The sequence below is a fragment of the Corythoichthys intestinalis genome, chromosome 11 (assembly GCF_030265065.1).
Source record: "Corythoichthys intestinalis isolate RoL2023-P3 chromosome 11, ASM3026506v1, whole genome shotgun sequence".
NCBI classification, from domain to species: domain Eukaryota; kingdom Metazoa; phylum Chordata; class Actinopteri; order Syngnathiformes; family Syngnathidae; genus Corythoichthys; species Corythoichthys intestinalis.
In genome coordinates this window covers 32,389,778-32,410,179 of record NC_080405.1, presented here as the reverse complement: position 1 = coordinate 32,410,179, position 20,402 = coordinate 32,389,778, and the positions used below count along the sequence as shown (strand labels likewise).

General features: G+C 40.1%; 1 protein-coding gene across 1 annotated transcript in view; it reads right to left on the bottom strand.

Moving 5' to 3' along the window:
• Positions 1-20,155, bottom strand: part of tenm1 (teneurin transmembrane protein 1) — a 348,630-nt gene extending 328,475 nt beyond the window's left edge. The window contains exon 1 of the mRNA XM_057850586.1: positions 19,832-20,155. The gene's annotated coding sequence lies outside the window, so the exon portion shown is untranslated. The remainder of the gene's footprint in view (positions 1-19,831) is intronic.
• Positions 20,156-20,402: the final 247 nt, after the last annotated feature.

Genomic DNA, 20,402 nt, shown 5'->3' with positions numbered 1-20,402 from the left:
ATTTTGAGTTATTTTGAGGGGAAAATAAATTACTGTAACTCTATTATATAAGCTCAAGTGGGAACGGGGGGGCAGAAAAAACACTATATACACTATAAAACACAATCAGTATACATATATATATATACAGTGCCTTGCAAAAGTATTCGGCCCCCTTGAACCTTGCAACCTTTCGCCACATTTCAGGCTTCAAACATAAAGATATAAAATTTTAATTTTTTGTCAAGAATCAACAACAAGTGGGACACAATCGTGAAGTGCAACAAAATTTATTGGATAATTTAAACTTTTTTAACAAATAAAAAACTGAAAAGTGGGGCATGCAATATTATTCGGCCCACTTGCGTTAATACTTTGTAGCGCCACCTTTTGCTCCAATTACAGCTGCAAGTCGCTTGGGGTATGTTTCTATCAGTTTTGCACATCGAGAGACTGACATTCTTGCCCATTCTTCCTTGCAAAACAGCTCGAGCTCAGTGAGGTTGGATGGAGAGTGTTTGTGAACAGCAGTCTTCAGCTCTTTTCACAGATTCTCGATTGGATTCAGGTCTGGACTTTGACTTGGCCATTCTAACACCTGGATACGTTTATTTTTTAACCATTCCATTGTAGATTTGGCTTTATGTTTTGGATCATTGTCCTGTTGGAAGATAAATCTCCGTCCCAGTCTCAGGTCTTGTGCAGATACCAACAGGTTTTCTTCCAGAATGTTCCTGTATTTGGCTGCATCCATCTTCCCGTCAATTTTAACCATCTTCCCTGTCCCTGCTGAAGAAAAGCAGGCCCAAACCATGATGCTGCCACCACCATGTTTGACAGTGGGGATGGTGTGTTCAGGGTGATGAGCTGTGTTGCTTTTACGCCAAACATATCGTTTTGCATTGTGGCCAAAAAGTTCCATTTTGGTTTCATCTGACCAGAGCACCTTCTTCCACATGTTTGGTGTGTCTCCCAGGTGGCTTGTGGCAAACTTTAAACGAGACCTTTTATGGATATCTTTGAGAAATGGCTTTCTTCTTGCCACTCTTCCATAAAGGCCAGATTTGTGCAGTGTATGACTGATTGTTGTCCTATGGACAGACTCTCCCACCTCAGCTATAAATCTCTGCAGTTCATCCAGAGTGATCATGGGCCTCTTGGCTGCATCTCTGATCAGTTTTCTCCTTGTTTGAGAAGAAAGTTTGGAAGGACGGCCGGGTCTTGGTAGATTTGCAGTGGACTGATGCTCCTTCCATTTCAATATGATGGCTTGCACAGTGCTCCTTGAGATGTTTAAAGCTTGGGAAATCTTTTTGTATCCAAATCCGGCTTTAAACTTCTCCACAACAGTATCTCGGACCTGCCTGGTGTGTTCCTTGGTTTTCATAATGCTCTCTGCACTTTAAACAGAACCCTAAGACTATCACAGAGCAGGTGCATTTATACGGAGACTTGATTACACACAGGTGGATTCTATTTATCATCATCAGTCATTTAGGACAACATTGGATCATTCAGAGATCCTCACTGAACTTCTGGAGTGAGTTTGCTGCACTGAAAGTAAAGGGGCAGAATAATATTGCACGCCCCACTTTTCAGTTTTTTATTTGTTAAAAAAGTTTAAATTATCCAATAAATGTTGTTCCACTTCACGATTGTGTCCCACTTGTTGTTGATTCTTGACAAAAAAATTCAATTTCATATCTTTATGTTTGAAGCCTGAAATGTGGCGAAAGGTTGCAAGATTCAAGGGGGCCGAATACTTTTGCAAGGCACTGTGTAAGCTATTATATAACACAGACTACTTTTCATTGTGTCAAAGTGTCATTATGTCAGTGTTGTCCCATGAAAAGATATACTTACATATCTGCCGAAATGCGAGGGGTGTACTCACTTTTGTGATACAATGTATATTCTGGTTTATCCGCATGTTTTGGACATAGGAGCCCCACTGACCAGGTGTTTGCATAACAAACTAGATTTGATGCCTCAAGTTTATGCCAGAATTTTTACTGAGAAGGAGACAAGCACAAGCGATTGCAAATTATGCAAGTCCATTTTGAAATATAAGAAAAATCTAGGATCCATTTATAGATGCCCATCTAAAAAGATTAACGCTAGATGAAGAGGAGCCATAAATCCTTGCACTGACCATCAGCAAATTCACCAAAAGCCTTACTTGTAACAGTAAAAAGACAGATAATCAGTACTATACGGTCTGGAAACAGAAACAAGTCACGGTCGATCAATAAGCTCTTTATTTTAAAAATGAGCGGTTAATGTATGAAAGCGGACACCCAATTGCCATTTCTTTTCCCAGCTGCTAACTACAGTATCTTTAATGTGCTTTCCTGCAGCATGGACAGGCACACCTGACTCAAAGATACCTAGAAGGTCTAAAGAGAGATATTTGTGAGGGTCAAATGCAAGGGTGGATATCCCGGGGGGAAGGGTAGGGCATGTCCCCCTCCTCAACTAAACTGCCCTCCCCCGAATAATTTGGGATAGAATATGTATTTTTGGAACTGTAGACTTAGTTCCAAGTAAGATTTATGCAGTTCTCATTTTAGTCGCCTTATAATGGGCTATTTTAATGGTTTAGTCTAGGACTGCAGCTATCGATTATTTTAGTCGTCGATTAATCGATGAACTTGTTAGTTCGAATAATCGAGTAATCTTATAAGGAACAAAAAAAAAAAAAAATTTAAATACCTGACTTTAGCCTTAAACGGTATTAAAAAAATACTGTAAATAAATGAGGATCTAAGTACAACAAAAGAACAATTGGCGAACTTACAAAGCAAAATTCCGCAAAATGCTACAAAATGCTTTTTTTTGTTTTGGTTTTTTTTTTTATTTGTTTTTTTAAAGTTCTCCTAACAGATGTCTCAAAAACACATTCCCACAAAAAAAACGGCTAAATATACAAATAAACCACATTACAAATTCAATAAAAAAAAAAAAATAGCTCAAACAAAAACTAATGTCGGTCTCAACAGGGAGCAGCTGGATTCAGCCACGTGAAGGGCGTTATGACATATTTACTGTTACTGATACACTGCCACTAGAGGGCAGTGTATCCACCCAAATCAACAAAAGTAAATGCAAACACTTTGAAAACAAACCAACTAACACCACTTTAATTAAACAAATACTCAAAGCAGCAAAATTTAATTCAAATCTCATTTGTAATGAAATTACTCGAGTTTATCGATTAATCATTGCATCACTAGTTTAGTCCACTCCACACGGTAAAGGCTGCACTCCGTACTGTCTGACCTCTGCATAAGTGAATTAAAATCTTGAGGTTCAGGGGCTGGGGTAGTCAGGGGCGGGGTGTGTCAGGGCACTGGTTCTTGTCTCCCCCTTCGGCCGGTAGTTCTGGTGGGCAGACCCTAGCCTGTGGGAGCCTTCCTCTTAAAGGGATCCACAGATAGAAAGGCTTGTAGTTCTTAAAAGATAGACGTTATTAAAAGTTAAAATAATTTGATTTTGAAACCCCTCCGCATGTTTTCATTTCTAGTAGGTCACCATTGTTGTCGATGTCGCAGGGCGTTGACATCACATGGTTACACTGCCGGGCTTCCAGAGTATGACTCTTGCGACAGAAACATGTCATCTGTTCAACCCTTTCAATTTGAACCCGAGAGGAGGATTCATGAGCATGACAGCACTGTCAATATTTCACAAAACAAGCAGCAAAAGCAAAATGAACAGAAAAGACGAGACGGGAGTAGAAAAAAAATGGTGTTCTGCCAAAATGCGCTACACCGGCAAAACGTGCTACAAGAGGCAAATTTGTCACCCAAATAATCAAATAATGGTGGTTTAAATATGCTACGTGACTGATGTGGTCAACAGATCAACAATATGCTTTAAAGCTACCACAGGAAAACACACTGCTTAAACGTATGAGAGGGAAAAACATGCAAAAAGTATTCTGAGGCAATAAAAACGTAATAAAAGACTCAATAAAAACACAAATAGTAAGTACTCGCCACTTTTAACCAATGTGCACATGTGTTGGACGTCTCGCCGTGTAGAAGGCAGGGATGGGAATCGAAATCCGATTCCAATTCGGAACCGGTTCCTAGTGTTTCGAGGCCTCGACATCACAATGAAAAAGCCTTAACGATCCCTTTAACGAGTCCTCAAGACGCATATTGCGTCGTGACTGTCTTGTTGTCCAAACAGAGCAAACTAGCATGGCGCCAAGAACCGCCCACTCCAAAGTTTGGCTCCACTTCACCAGGAAAAAGGGTGAAAATGAAAGGTTACGATGGTTTAGCACGAGCATTGCAGCCGTAAACATAACAATGACAGCACGTAGGTTCAAACGCTCAAAAGTGTGTCTTCACTTCACGAGGAAAAACTACAACAAAACGACCCACAATCATTGCAAGGTGGAGATAACTGCATCGGGAGGGAAGGTGGAGATAACTGCATCGGGAGGGAATAGACTGCACTGTCCTCACCGAGACAGCTATACAGCTAGCTAAACTCCGAAATGACGATACAGAAGACGTTGGTATAATTTGCGGACTTTATTCAACCATCACTTGAAGAGTGAAACTAAAAATAGAAATGAAACAAATCATTTTCGTCCCTAATAACAAACAGGTTTGCATCAACGTAAATCAGCGATGATTAGCTGCTAATTCAGTAATAACAAAACAGTTAGCATGCGTTCGCTAGCATTAGCACATCGTTCAAACCACTACACAACTGGATTTAAGTGTCCGATCGCGAGTGGAAACACACAACAACAACACAAAAGATGATACATACAGGCGTTGCCTCTGTAGATATTTTACAAGCATTAACAAAGAACGTAGTGTCGTAGCAGTGCTTCCCTCTCTCACTAACTCGTTTGGATGCGGCATTTCTTCTTCACGTGTTAGAGCGCTCTTCTTCACGTGAGCGTGTTCTTCTTCGCGTAAGGAAGCGCAAGGGCGCCCCCACTTGAGCGTGAAAGCACCATAAAAACTAAAAGGCATGCATTTCAATATACTGGTAAATAATACTTTAACAGGGGTCCCCAAACTACGGCCCGCAGGCCGAATACAGCCCGCCCCGACATTTGGTCCAGCCCCCTGAACAATACCAGAGAGCTTTTTTTTTTTTTTTTTTTCTCAATAGTGTTAATTATTTTCTGGCCTTTTTCTGTGAAGAACTCAGAGAGGGTTATTTGCTTATTATCCATTTGATTAACAGTGTTATTATTATTAATTATTAGTATATTATATTATAATTTTTATTTTATTTATTTTTGTTTCGTGAAATATCCAGAAAGGGTTATTTGATTGTGGCTTTCTGAAAAACAAAAATATTTTTTTTACATTTAGGCACTCCTGCAATCGTCACACTTTTTCAGTTACAAAATGACCCCGGCCCCTCATCAGAGAAGGGAAAAGTTATGCGGCCCTCACTGGAAAAAGTTTGGAGACCCCTGCAAGTTGAACACAAATTGCTAACGGCAGACCAACGACCTATATGCCAATATATACGAATATTTTTTATTTCTATTAGAAAAATGTTTCAGTACAATGTTACATTCTTGTGCATTTGCCACAGTTAATATTGAGGCTTTGGGCCTCTTTTGACCTTGTTTTGAGTTTTTAAGGTTGTGACTTCTGATTAAACAAACTCAATGCCAATCAAAATGTTTGTTCTTCTTTTTCCCCAAATTAGAATCGATAAGAGAATCGATAAAGAATCGAATTGTTAAGCAATATCGATAATGGAATCAGAATCGTAAAAATCCTATCAATTCCTATCCGTAGTAGAAGGAATTGGAGAAACTCGGTAGTGTTCGTCGAGTGACAGTGACAATGTACATCATCACCCCGAGCCACCATTGCGCTCATAAAACATGGTGCCTTCCGTAGGTCAAAACATTTACTAAATATTATAGATTTTTAAATCAATTGCACTATCTTATGTGTTTCTAATAACATATTTCAGTGAAAGAGAACAATTGTGGCATATTAGAGCCTATAAGTTTTTAAGTCCGAGGTTCCCTTTAACTCACGCACTCTTTGCTTTTGCACTGTAAATATCTTTCACCTCTGGCACCTACACACTCATCCATGTCTTCGGGGAGAGTTGGAAAAGGGCTATAGAGTCCCGGGCCGGCTCCCCCTTGATTTTAATGCATCATACATCGAGGATGTGGGGTTGCTGGGACCGGTTTGGGGTGTGACGCGCCTCAGGTCCCGCCTTTCCCGCACCTCTTTTAACGCACCACACATATTATACTCCATGGGGGGGGCTTCGGTGAGGGGCGGTAGGAATTGCGACTGAGAAGAACTTCCATGAGGCGGTCCTATTTTAATGCATACACTGCACTACCCTCCCCACACAATATCATCACGGTGCTGGGCAATGGATGCCAGTCAGGGACCTGGTAGCCACAGTAATAGGGCGGTAGGTGGATCCCACACTTTTTCTCTATGGCGTGGCTCCCGGTGCGTGGCCTCCTCTTCGCCTGGCTGCCGGTTGCGGGGTGGGGGGGGTCGGGGTCTGAGTTCCGGTCCCGCGCCGCCACGCGGCGGCTTCTCTGGTCTTTCGGCATCTGCCTTCCCCTTTCTTTTCTGGCCGGGTATACTCCTTGGTCTCCGATGCGGATCGTTGACCGAGTGCCGGTGGGTCAATGGGGTGTCGCCCACTCTGGGTGGGATCCTGGGGGGATGATGGCAGCCCCCTTACTGGAGCTGCGGGAGGAAGGATGGGCTTCGCTTGCTCACCCCCCTGATTGGCTGGGGAGGGGCTGTGGCCCTGGGGCACCCCCCATGCAGCATTTCCACTTGTCTGCAGGGCTACCACACGTCTGATGTGATTCACACATGACTGGGTGCAATTAGAAACACTCAAGTAAAGAAACTATCGATGCCAGGATTAGCGATCAGGCAGCATAGAATAGGATGTCAACATATTCACACTTACAAGAGATTCACATAATACTGAGTTCTACACCTCACATTGCTTATTTGTGTATGCTCCCCCCCACCTAATCACATCTCTTTCTGACTCTCCCCCCTCCTTTTTCTCCTTGGCCATCAGGCTCTTCACATGGTTTCAACGGAAAATACAATTAGCTATCGATAGCACTACAATATTCATAGTTAGTTTATGCATTTCTTCTTGTTTGTTCTTCTCTTTTGTCTGTCTCATTTTCTATTTTCCTTTCTGTCCCCCCATTCCTGCTAGCTGCTTTCCCCTAATAAACGTGACACAATGAATAATCATCACAATGGGAGTATATCATACTCCCATGTGATACATTAAAACTGTTCAGAGCAATAGGACACTAATATTCCCATTCTCCGTGTCAAGCAGCTGAACAGAACAGATTAAAAATAAAAAAATGATTAAAGCGACAAATTGCAGTAAAATACTGTATAGCTGTATAACTAACTGTTATCATTGCCCCCCGCCCCCAATAATAATTCTTTAAAATTTTACTATTTATTGTCCCCTCCCCAACTTTGAAAACGGATCACCGCCCCTGGTTAAATGCTACATTGTTCAATAGAATCCAATATACTGTGAAACTTTCGGAAGAAGGGAAGATGAAAAGAAGTTACAGTGAAATTGCTCAGTGACGCATGAAGTGATTGACTTTTAATTCTTGCATAAGAGCTAGGTATCAATGGGCTGCAGCCCTCCCATTTGTTCTTGTTCTTTCATTGTTGACCAAGCCTGAAATATATCTCTGATAATGGTTTATCAACCATACGCAATCCAGGACCTGACCTTGTACCACATGCATCTTTTATCACATTCATAGGTTTCCATTAATGAAAACATACAAAAAGCTTCAGGCCTTCTGTTCAATTCAAGTCCATTTCATTTCATTAACTACATATGGCTAAATATAAAGAGCAGTTGTCTCAGGAAGGTTTACACATGGAGCTGATCAAGGACCATATTTCCTGTTTGCAGTATTTAAAGACTACCTGAAGCCACATGAGCAAACACAAGGCCACGGAGGTGTTATCTGTGGTGTTAAGTTACAGTCTGACTGCCAGTTACAATCTTAATGTGCATACGACTGCACTAGGCTTGGCATTGAAACGCTTCAATCTACCAAACGCAGGAGAATTTCATCTGTACGTAGTGTCTGCACCACTTCCACTAGTTACATTGCCAGGCACAACCAAGAATCTTTGACCCATACAGATTCCTTTACACGCACAGTTTGACAAGCTTGTGGTGTATAGATCGGTTGGAGGAATAAAAACAAAATTTCAGAGTTTGCCTGAAGGCAACATTTTTTTAATCCAGGGCTGCCATTATGCTGTTGTGTTGTCAGATTGTTGTTGTTTTGTTTGCTTTTTTTTGTTTGTTTTAATTTAAAAAACATACAAGGATCCACTGTATTACACATACTGTAAATACTGGCACCTCATTTGTGCCTTATTGCTAACCACTGGCCACAAGTTTTTTCAGCAATGAAAAATATATAAGTAAATGTACTTGTCGTATAGCCTGGAACTCCAGACTCACCACTGTTCCAGCTATAGAGTCTGGCGACTCTTCCGCGGATCAAATTCCCAGGGCGGAGCAAGCCACAGCACACAGACAGCGGAGTGGACCAATCAGCGACGGGCGGACGTGACGTTGGCAAAGCGACAAGAAACTCTAGCGCAAGGACGTCAAAATAAATCCTAAACCCTATGGCTAGAGCGAGACAGACTGTTGGGTTTAAGCTACTCAGTGTGTTTTTAATCATTTATAACTGAATTTACCACGCATAAGAACATATTCTTAGCTCTCCCATTCGCCATCTGTGTTGTTGTGGAGACGACTTCCGACGCGCAAGATTGACATTGCTCGTTAAGAACACATCACGCAAATAAACTAATCTGATTGCACAGACGATTTCGCTCGGACTCGAGAGGCCAATAAGGAGCTGTGTCCCAGACTCTATAGCTTGAACAACGGTGAGTCTAGAGATCCAGGCTACTTGTCGTACACACAAGGATAGATGTGTATGGTTTTAGGTTTAGTAGACTAGCAATTCATTCCTCACAGTGAGGATAAATTCTCGAATAGCAGGCGACAAATGCAAAAAAGGAAGTTGCTAAGCACTAATCTCACTGGTAATTAGAGCTTGTGCAATACTTTGACGGGAAGGGACAAGACTCTATGCAAATAATCAACACTTTTTTTTCCTGTTTTCATTTTGTTCGTATTTTCTTTTATCATCATTGATGTTTTACCAAATATGGAACTGGGTTAACCACTATTATCCAACAACTTAAATTGTGACCAGTGGAAATACCGAATGGCTAATAACTCAAACAAAAAGCTAACACAGTTGCTTACGAGCAAATAATGTCAACAAAAAAACCCTGCCAACATTCCTTGAGGGATGAATAGGACAGACATATGTATTCCTTTTGTTTACTAAACCTAAGATGTGTCCAAGAAGTTCAGTATAAGGACAAAAAGGTTTGCCAGCTCAGAAAGTCTTTTTTTAAAGGTAAACAAGAATCCAAACTGGAACATTGACTATTCACTGTGTGTATGGGTCAAAGCACTGATCGGCACATCTGTGTGAGCAGTATTAGGACATCCATAAGTTGCTTTGCTTCAATGATCTTTCATCTGACTTTTCAAAGGCTCCCTTCTACCCTACTTCGGATTAGATATATTTCTCTTTCATACTACTTTTAACTAGAAAGTCAAGTTCGTTACATGATACTCTTTTTGACTTTCTCGCTGATCTGAAGCCATCTGCTGATTCCCCTAACAGGGAAAAAAACAAACAGGCAAGACTACACAAAGACACATATGCACCACTGCGCTTCCTCTTGCTTAGCCATGAAAGAAGTTGACCACAAATACACCGACACACACAGAGGAAGAGACACCCCCCGAAACCACTTAATCAATATTCCTGACAAGGCAAAGCCTTATTCAACACAATTGATATTCCTCCACTTTCGCAAGATAAATACATGTCACTGTCCTCCTCGCAGGCCTAAAAGGCTGTTCACACTAACCCGTTTTGCAAATAAAGCTTTACATCAAGACTGACAAGCGCCTAAGCTCTCTGCATCAGCCACTGCTCGCTAAAAATCCTATTTCAATAATGCATTTGGCTGCTAAAACCTCCACTTCTCAAAGATAAGCAAAGTGGCGGCATTACAGCAGCAGAATTAATTGATAAATCAATGCCAGAAATTGGATTCAGTTGTTAGCAAGTAAGACAGTACTTCCTCCATAGCTCCTTAATTAAGTCGTTGATTATGGAGAAATAAGTGATCTTAAGAGGAGTTGCCGAAGAGATCTGCTATGACTATGGTGCAGCATCAGAGGTTAATTTCTGAATACAAAGTTAAATAGTACTTCTATTATTCCTTTACATTGTCAGGTTTATCATCTGAAAAAAAGAAGAATGCCATCCGGAAACTGATTTTGTGACGTCTCTAATCTGAAAAGCCTGAATGCTTTGCGTTAATGCTTTGTGATTGTTATCCTGAACTCAATAGTTGTTTCCATGGCATAATGATAGATGGATGAACATAATGCAGCTGTGTCTTCTCTACAAAGAGTGAAGAATGCTCACAAAGGTTACAAGACTTATAATGCTCACTTTGGAAACAAGTTTTTTTTTTTTTTTGAACATTAACCAAGAAAAAGAACAATCATAACTAGGGATGGGAATTGATAGGATTTTTACGATTCCGATTCCATTATCGATTTTGCTTAATCATTCGATTTTTTATCGATTCTAATTTGGGGGAAAAAAGAACAAAAATTTTGATTGACATCTAGTTTGTTTAATCAGAAGTCACAACCTTACAAACTCACAATGAGGTCAAAAGAGGCCCAAAGTCTCGATGTTAACTGTGGCAATATGTAACTGCGGCAAATAGACAAGAATGTGTAACATTCTACTGACACATTTTTCAAATAGAAATAAAAAAATCCTTTTTAAAAGGTCATACGAGCTGATAGCAGAGTATCTCTTTTGTTGTCCCAAATATTAACAAGTTTATAAATAGGTTGGTGGAATTACATGAAGACGGTTGGATCTCATACAATATCAGAGGAATTTTAGCATAATCCTCCGTTAACTTGGATTTGTTAACTTCCTAGACATAAATTGGGGTACTCTATGGAAAGGCCTTTTGATACTGAGTAGAATATAAGTGGCTGAGGACCAATGGGACCATCCTATCTCAAATTACGGGCGAAAATACGCTGATTGGCTGTAGTCGTCAGGCGCATACATCAATTTCCGTTAGTCGTAGTAACACAAAAATACCACCATCGGATGCGGAGGTATTTACTTTTGTGTGAAATCAGTAGTCTGATTGGCCCTATGACCCACCAAATTCAAATTATTCCCCAAAAAACACTGATTGGTGGACTACCGACCGAAATGTGTATTAAAATTGCTAATAAAATTGTTTAGGATTATTATTAGGGCTGTCAAATGATTAAAATTTTTAATTGAGTTAATTACAGCTTAAAAATTAATTAATCGTAATTAATCGCAATTAATCGCAATTCAAACCATCTATAAAATATGCCATATTTTTCTGTAAATTATTGTTGGAATGGAAAGATAAGACACAAGATCTCAGAACTGTGAGGCAGACGTGCTAACCATGGATATATACATTCAACATACGGTACATAGGGACTGTATTTGTTTATTATAACAATAAATCAACAAGATGGCATTAACATTATTAACATTCTGTTAAAGGAAACCAATGGATAGAAAGACTTGTAGTTCTTAAAAGATAAATGTTAGTACAAGTTATAGAAATTTTATATTAAAACCCCTCTTAATGTTTTCGTTTTAATAAAATTTGTAAAAATTTCAATCAAAAAATAAACTAGTAGCCTGCCATTGTTGATGTCAATAATTACTTACACAATGCTCATGGGTGCTGAAGCCTATAAAATCAGTCGCACCCAAGCGCCAGCAGAGGGCGGCAAAACTCCATAAAACACAATTAACATGTGGGCATTTCACTGTACTGTCATTTAAATCTGAGCGGGGCATGTGCGTTAATTGTGTCAAATATTTTAACGTGATTAATTAAATAAATTAATTACCGCCCGTTAACGCGAAAATTTTGACACCCAGTGGTTAATTTGTGCCGGATCCTGCCCGAACAGATTTAGATTCAGATTCAGATTAAGAATATTTTATTGTCATTGTTGCAAAAAGCACAACGAAACTTTGTTTGGAGCATCCATATAACTAAGTTGGTAAAGTGCAAAACCCATATAATAAATACCCTTAAGTACTAAGTGTAAACATTGACACAGTATTAGACATAAGTACAAAAAGATTTCAAAGCAGCATAAAGTCATGTCAGTGCTAAAGTGCAGAGCAAAAATATACCTGATAAGAACAGTTATAAGTCAGTGCAAAACCAGATGAGTTAATCAAGTATAATCAAGTATACTGGTTGTCAACCAATAGGCAAGGGTAAGGGAGGAGGAAGTAGTGGGTAGTGACATACTGCAACAATGCAAACCAGTTCAGAGTTATTGTTGTTGGTGGATGTGAGTTATTGTCCGTAAAAGGGGGGGCAGAGAGGGGAGAGGGGCAGAATTCAGTAGCCTCACAGCCTGTGGATACAGACTGTTGGCCAGTCTTGACGTTCTGGCCTGTATGGACCTGTACCTTCTCCCTGAGGGCAGCAGCCCTAATTATTATAGATGCATATATGTTATATTTTTCTTATGGAGTATTTGACGAGGAATGCGATAGACCCATTAATAGACTTTTTTGGAAAAATCACCACTTCTTTAAGTAGTCTCATGAATAATGACTTGGCCTGTGAAACTCAATATTAATACACTCAGTGATGATGTTCATAATTATTATTGGTGAGTAGTCCCACTTAGAATAATTACATAATCTTAGTTGCTGAGTCAAGCATGTGTAAATAATGTAATGTAATTGGTGCTGGTTGGAATCTATAAGAGAATTGTTAGATAAACTGCCAAACGATTCCATGGAATTGAATAGCTCGGAACCGATTCTCTATAGAAACCGGTTCTCGATTCCCATCCCTACTCACAACAATGATGGACTCATTGCATGTTCATTGTTATGTGAATATTTTCTTGCCTGTGCAAACTATCTGATCCCAAAATATTGGCTTTTCTCATTTTGGTCCTTGTGAAATAAGACATTGTGCTCCCAGTTGCATTAAACAGAACAAACCCACAATTATTTTTCTGGACACATCTGGTCGGAATAACAAGCAGCGCACTCTGTAAAATATGTAATTGCAGAGACTCAGTCTGGCATTAGTTGAAAAATGGCTGCACAATCAATCCACCGTATTCTCGGAGTATATTTAGGTTACTTTATTTGCTCAAATGACTTTTCTTTGTACACTTTGCCTCGGTATTTTGGCTGGCAATCAACAAAGAGCTTCTCCCTGTGCAGTTGAAAGTCAATTTAGGTACTGATTCACATGCTTAAAAAAAAGGTCCCAGACATCATACCGATTTAAGAAAGAAGGAAGAAAATTGACCTCAACAACACAATAATAACCACATGCTGGCAAAAATTCCTAAACATGAACCATACAACAAGCCCTCCAACAGAGAAATATCAACCACCACTTTGGACCTATTCATCTTTTCTATGAGTTAATAATTCATGATAATCTTGCGAAAGTAAAGCCATGAATATTACTTGTGATATACACATGAGGCTATTTACCACTGAGCAGCAAATAAATGGACTCGCTTAGAGGAAAGAATGTTTGGCACACAATCACTGTTTAATGTTGCAAGTAAGCGACAAGCAAGTACTTTGTCCAAGTAAATCACTTCCTAGTCATTCAGCAACGATACACATAAATTAGTCATACTAATAAATCATTTATGGACCAAGTTGCAAATTTTGATAAATGACCTGTTCTTTAATTGTTTGTTAAAATGAAGTGGTCAACTTTCTTATCAGTTCAATCATTTTGTCAACGTTTGTTTGAAATTGACTATTTTTTTTTTTCAAGGTTAATATTGAGGCAAGAAAGATTTAAACAGATAGCTTTTTTGGACCAAAGCCTTCCTTCCTCAATAATGCGTGCTTAACTGAAGGTGAAGTCCTGGTCTTCAGTAAAGGCTGTCTGGAACACTCTCAATTTTGTCCTTTGTATCAACAAGACAAATATAATGGATTTTGACTTAATTGTTTTGACAACAATGCCAAGATCTGCAGGCAGAGGTGAAGGACGATTTACTTGGCAATAAATCTGTGTAGAAACAAATATTGATTTTCCTTCTTCTAAAATTGTCCACCCAATTGATTAATAAGAAATTTCACTGTGAAAAATGTGTCCTCGTAGGTGGGCATAAGCTTTCTTTGAATGTGTGTAGCAGTGTAGTGTGAATTTCTGCCAAAAAATATGTATGTTGTGGTTTTTAGACCCCAAAACAAAATGATAGGCCTTTGAACAACCCCATTTATGCATTATGTCCAGGTTGAAATTAAAGGGAAAAACTCGCAATATGTCGCAACCCACTGGAGACAAATTAAGCACTCAGGAATGACCGCAGCCTCTATGTGACAGCTTTTCTCTCTCCGCCCTCCAGCTAGCTACGCTCCTTTGAGCGCCTCTTCACATGCTAAAAGACGCACACGCCACACTCCTCTTGACGTATTAATCTCATATTTTAAAGAAAGGTGGAGTGGCTTGACCAGTAAGCCTCTTGAGGCGCTGATCCTTCTGTCTTTAAACCAGAGGAGCAGGATGCTGAAGGCACAGAGGTGTGAAGGAAGACTGCAATTGCATTTTCACAATACAATTCTCATATAACAATATGCTTCTTGTTAAAGTACATATCGTTCCTGACATTTGGCCATAGCCCAATGGAATAACGCAAGAGGGAATCAAGAGCTGGAGATGCCGGCTGAGACAAAGCCAAATAGTTAAAAGAAAATTGCCTCGGGCATACATGCTACAACCCGGCCAATATGTGTGTTTGTGTGTGTGTACGTACTTGCGAGCGTGCATGCGTAATGTGTGTGTGAGACTTTGTCTGTAACAGCAAGTGACGAGGAATTTAGTTTTGATACTGTATAAATAAAACGTTTTGCATCATCTTACTTTATTGTATGAAGGAGCATAGTTGGAAAAACACGTACAGTAAGGCATTCACATTGCATATTGTAAATCTAAAAAGCAATTTCAAATAATACTAATCAATATACTTTAAAATAGTGGCAAAATATAGAATGTAGAGGTCATAGTTCCTCACATACAGTGAGGAGCAGAGGTATTTGCACCCCTTCGGATTTTGCAAGTCCACCTACTTAAAAATCGGTAGAGGTTGGACATTTCAATCAAAGATGCATTTCCACTCATAGAAACATAATATAAAAGATTAAAAAATATATATATATCCGGAACTCACATTGTATGATTTTTCAATGATTTATTTGTAATTTACTGGGGTTTCAAAAGTATTTGTACCCCTGAGAAAGTCAGTGCTAATATTCAGTGCGGAAGCCTTCATTTGCAATTACAGAGGTCAGACGCTTTCTGAAGTGCCTCACCAGGTTTTCACATATGGCCCATTTCTCCAAACAAATCTTCTCTGGATCTGTCAGGTTTTGGGACTGTCATTAAGAAACATGAAGTTTCAGCTCCATCCAAAGATTTTCTATTGGCTTGAGGTCTGGAGACTGGCTATGCCACTCCAGAACCTTAATATGCTTTTTACGCAGCCACGCCTTGTTCAGCTTGGCTGTGTGCTTCGGATCATTGTCATGTTGGAAGATCCAGCCACAATCTATCTTCAACTCTCTGACTGAGGGAAGGAGGTTGTGGCTCAAAATCTGACAATACATTTCACCATTCATTCTCTGCTTAGTTTATATAGTACAGTCGTCATGTCCCCTTTACCAAAAAGCAGCCCTGAAGCATGAGGTTTCCACCCCCATACTTCACAGTGGGGATGGTGTTCTTGGGATTGTACTCATCCTTCTTTTCCCTCCACACACGAGGAGTAAAGTTTGCATCAAAATAATCTACATTGGTCTCATATGACCTCATGACTTTCTCCCATGACCCCTCTGCATCATTCAAATGGTCCCTGGCAAACTTCAGACGGGCCTTCAAATGTACTGGCTTCAACAGGGGAACCTTCTGAGCAATGCATGATTTTAAAACATTGCACCGTAGTGGTATACTCACAGTAGCCTTTGAAACTGTGCATTCAGCTCTCGTCAGGTCTATTATGTAGTTCCAGTTTGAGCCCTCACTTTCCCACATCATGAGTGATGCACCACGAGGAGAGATTTTACATGGAGCCCCAGTCCGAGGTAGATTACCTTTTCCTTTTTCTAACAATTGCTGCAACTGTTGATTTAGTCTCACCAAGCTGCTTTCCAATTGTCCAGCCTTCTCCAGCTTTGTGGAGCTCAACAATTTTTTTCTCTGGTGTTTTTCGAAAGCGCTCTGGTCTTGCCCATGGTAGCAGTTGGATTATGACTGGCTGTGTGGTGCACAGGTGACAATAAGGAGCTCAAACGGGTGGTGGGTGGGTGGTTACTTATGAGGTAAAGGGGGATTTTTTTTTAGGTAGACTGACAACTGTTTGAGTGTCATAATTATTGCTGATTCTCAGAGGTACAAATACATTAGAACCCCAGTAAATTACAAATAAATTCTTTTTAAAAAATCATACAATGAGATTTCTGGATTTTTTTTTTTTTTTTTAGATTATCTTTCTATGAGTGGAAATACATTTATAATTGAAATTTCAGACTTCTATCTATTTTCTTTGTGGGTGAACTTGCAAAATCACAAGGGGTGCAAATACTTCTGCTCCTCACTGTAGTTGGTGTAGTGATATTAATTTGGTTTACTTGTATTTGCCCAATAGAAATTCTCCATAGTTTTAATAACACTTAAGGATTTTTTTATGCATACAAGTACCATGAAATAATTTAACCAAAATATTTTTTTAGCTTTTAAGTTATAATCTTACCTAACGGGTAAAATTGAATTTTCTTTGGCAGGCAAGGCAAGGCAAGGCAAATTTATTTATATAGCACAATTCAACACGAGGCAATTCAAAGTGCTTTACATCACATGAAGACCATAAAAATCACATTTAAATCAACACAACGTAAATTTGGAATTTTAGTTTTTTGTTGTTGTTGTTGTTTGTTTGCTTGTTTTCAGTAATAGTTTTTTTTTCCTTTCAAGTGTCAGCAATTGCCAACTGATAGGAACAAATGTTAATTAGCACTGCAGGATTTTTAAACGATACCTATTGATGATGGGGCGGCATTACATTACAGCAAGTTGGCAAATATTTGAACTTGGGTAACATTTAAATGTCTGTGTGCACTAGTGCGTCAAAGAACTAACATCTAGTCGTCTCATTACTGAAGTGGCAAGGATTCTGTTGCTTTAAAATAATCGACAGGGTGGTGAACATTTGAGCTTTTCTAGCAATTATGTTCTTATCATATATGATGGACACGCAGAGAAACAAGTGGGTGGTCAAATGTCACACTGGGCTTCAAATTGCCTCTCACTGCAGCGTTGGCTGTAGTGCTCTGAGCAGTACTACTGTATGTGTGTTGTATTATGAACATACCCCTGTGCCTCACACAGTCACACATTGTCCTCTCACTAATTCATGACCTCAAATTTATTAAGGAAAAATCGTTTGGCAGCAGCATTGTGGGGCAGGGAGAAACCACTGAGCAACTCCACAGGAGAGGAGAGCATTACAGTGCCATGGGCAACAGAATTCCTGGAAAAAAATGATTAATAATGCAGGGATGGATAACAAAAAAGAACAACTCCCCCCCCCCCCCCCCCCCCCACTCCCTGCTGTTTGGTACACTGCCGTGCCATACAGAGACAATGCATTTTCACTTCAACCTCAGGCACCTAAAAAGTATCACACACATAATAACTTTTCTCCACATGGGGCAATGGACAATATGTTGAAAGGCAAAACTCCTAACATTGTAACGGCCGCGTTGCACTGGAATAATGATGAGACTCCAAGACATGGAGATGAGCTTGTAGGCTTTTACAAATTTCCATAGCACCATATGTGCAAAGCCTCTTGCAACGGGACTGAAAATTAAAAAATGAGAGCGCAACAGCTGAACGAGATCATTAGTATCGCCGCGCTGCTGGCCCCAAACTGCTGCCGAGGAAGGAGTCAACTGGCTCAAGTTGATATGATTAAGAGTGAAATGTGGAATGTTGGATGGATTGATTAGCCATGTTGGATGACTGACAGAAATGCCAACGCTTCATCAGTGGTATGAAGAGTGTGTGTAATTGGTCGTGTGACATTTCAATTCAAAGAGCGGCCATAATGGGTGTGGCATTTAAGCTCTTCTGCTCCTAATCACCATTGATAGTTTAAAAAAAAACAAAAAAAACATCCATATGCAGATAGCAAGATTAACAGACACACATCAGTGCATTATATGACTCTGTGTGTGTCCGTGTGTGCATACGTATATGTGCCCAGGCTTCTAAGTTCCAGGTTGTGTGTGGGAGTGTGTGAGATAGGTCTTGCAGCTTGTGTATGTGTATAATACCTAACCGCCATGCACAGATGCTCTGTATTAGAAAAAAGATAAAAAGCCAAGACAGACGGTCTTATTTCACTAACAATAAATTATAAATAAAGAATGGCGCATGCTTCACCATGAACATGTTTCGGTACAACAGTGTCACAATTGCATTGCATTTATATTTTATGTTTTAAAAAACAGTGAAAAAAACTGTTTAATTTTCTGAAGTAAGTACTATTTATTGCATGAATTTAGTGGTTGCTGCAGGAATACAACATTATCAAAATTTAAAAGTTTGCGATTAATCATATTTGCATTTACAAATGAAAATGTTTTGCTTGTACATTGCTTAATAAAGCATGATTAACAAATTGCATCTTTAAGTTGTTTTTCTTTTCTGTATTTTGGCTATTATTATGATATATATACGTGCAGATTTCATTATTTTTTTATTTTTTTACAGAATACATTTTCTGTGGTTTACTGAATGCAATTATAGTGTGAAGAAGGTATAATTTAAATCTATCCAAGCATATCCACACTGGTGCAAATTATGTCAGCTTGATAATAATTATGATTTATCCCAAATGCATTTTGCTGCCCTTAATTATTCACCCTCGGTCCCTCACTCTTTGTAAAGTCGTTCGATTTGTAAAAAAAATTAATGCAGTGCAATTTGGAAATGTAGTGTAAGGTTTTGCCACAACCTTCTGTATTTGGAATGTTATTATTATACAGGAGCCATATAAAAACTGTCAAATCTGATTTGCCCTTCTGACCTGTACCATACGTGCATGGTCCAAATATTACACTTGTGCATCGTATAAAATCAGTGAAATATGAGCGTTTTCCGTGTTATGGTCCAGTATGTCCGATTGTCGTAATATAGAGCCTCAGTGAGAGAGATCTAAACCCTGTGGACCCCGTGGCCCTGTTGGCATCATTAGGCTACCTCAGAGCTGATGGTGACAGAGTGGCACCAGCAAGTATTGGAGCAGCTCAGGGCTGCTAGTGGACTGAATCCAACGTGACACTTTGCAAGCATGAGGCAGAGCAGTTTGTGGCTGTTATTTCACCATCTTTTTTCCTACAAAGGAGAGGTGCAGGGAGCATGATTAGCACGCGCCCATGTAGCCTGACAGCGTACCTTCCACGCATTGCACACTCCGGCACGCAGACCATGAACAGCTGATGATCATTTCCTGTGAACTCACGTTGTCCCAGCAGCCGAGCAACAGTGCTGACAACCGGTAAAGCGCCGCGCATGAGTCCAGAACGAGGCCAGAACAGGAACAGGACACTTACCTTCCCGACCTGCAGCAGCCATTCCCTTTTCCGTCCAAATCCACGCTTAAGATCCAAATGCGGAGCAATCCCTGGCAGAAACGGAACCCCGTGACGTTGTGCCTCAGCTAAACGTGGCTGAGACGCCTCGCTGTGCCTCCTCAGAGTCTGCCGGCGTGGCTTCGATGTTGACGTTGCCTCAGACCAGATCTCTGCAGAGGGAAGGGACGGGAGAGGAGAAGAGCCAGGCAGACAGTGCGGTGACAGCAGGAAGGAGCCCGGCAAGCAGCGATGAGCCGCACTTGAACCCGACGAGTCGAGACTGACTGGTGTTGCTGATGCTGCCGATGCTCCGTGCCGCTATAACAAGCATCCGTGGATCATACCACCGCACCGCGGATAAGGGGGTGTGGCACAGACCGCTTTACTCCTTAGCATGATGCCATATTGTGTCATATTAATCATAATCCCAGAAATAAAGCTCAAAATTGCATTTTAGGGGAAGAATGGCTGGTCACGGGGATCGTGCCCTGTTTTTAATATCGCCTTAACGCCTTTTTGACCCTTCGAACAATACAAATTTCATTCACCA